The sequence below is a fragment of the Crocuta crocuta genome, unplaced genomic scaffold (assembly GCF_008692635.1).
Source record: "Crocuta crocuta isolate KB4526 unplaced genomic scaffold, BGI_CrCroc_1.0 scaffold336, whole genome shotgun sequence".
In the NCBI taxonomy this organism is placed as follows: Eukaryota; Metazoa; Chordata; class Mammalia; order Carnivora; family Hyaenidae; genus Crocuta; species Crocuta crocuta.
The window spans coordinates 96784-97542 of NW_027527943.1; the positions used below are offsets into that span (position 1 = coordinate 96784).

At 66.4% G+C, this 759-nt stretch overlaps 1 non-coding gene across 1 annotated transcript; it reads left to right on the forward strand.

Annotated features, from left to right (window-relative positions):
- Positions 1-145: 145 nt before the first annotated feature.
- TRNAQ-CUG (transfer RNA glutamine (anticodon CUG)) lies at positions 146-217 on the forward strand. The gene has a single exon. It is a non-coding gene; the product is annotated as a tRNA-Gln (tRNA).
- Positions 218-759: the final 542 nt, after the last annotated feature.

Sequence of the window (759 nt, forward strand, 5' to 3'; positions counted from 1 at the left end):
ACCGAATACTGCGCTGTGCGGTAACTGGCTGCAGTTTAAGTAAAAGGAGAACAGAACGGGCGAGGTGGTGCCTCTTTCCGCCGTTGGGACAAGGCCGCAGGAGGAAGGTCTCAGATGGATGGTGCAGACGCGGCTCCTTGCGTCCGGTTCCATGGTGTAATGGTTAGCACTCTGGACTCTGAATCCAGCGATCCGAGTTCAAATCTCGGTGGAACCTTCGTATTTCAGTCCTTTTACGTGACTTCACTCCCAGGCCTGGATTTTTGCGGCGCTGTGTCCCCAGTCCGAGCGCTCGAGGAAGGCCTCGCGCACTGAACAAAGAGGGGCGGGGGCGGCGAGGTCCCGGCGCTGTAACCAGCGCGGGGCGGGAGCGGCGNCGAACCCACGCCTCCATGCGGAGACCAGAACCCTCGGGCGGAGGAAGCGGAGCTTGAGTCTGGCGCCTTAGACCACTCGGCCATCCTGACACCCGGGAGCGCAGCCTGCGCGCCGACACACTCTTCCGTCGTCCCGAGCGCGCTCCCCGTGCGCGCCCCCGGGGCTCGGGGCCCTGTGGCCTCCGTCCCGCGGCTNCCTGCCCCGCGAGGACCCCGGGGCTCAGCACGCTTGTCCCGAAGAAGCCCTTCGTCGACCAGCAGGGCGGCCCGGGTCCCGGGAAGCACGCGGTGGGCGAGCGGATGTAGACCCGGGAAGAACACCTGAGAGTCGGTATAGACTGCAGCGGGGCGGGTGGGGCCTGAGCCGCAGGTGGCTGCCGGC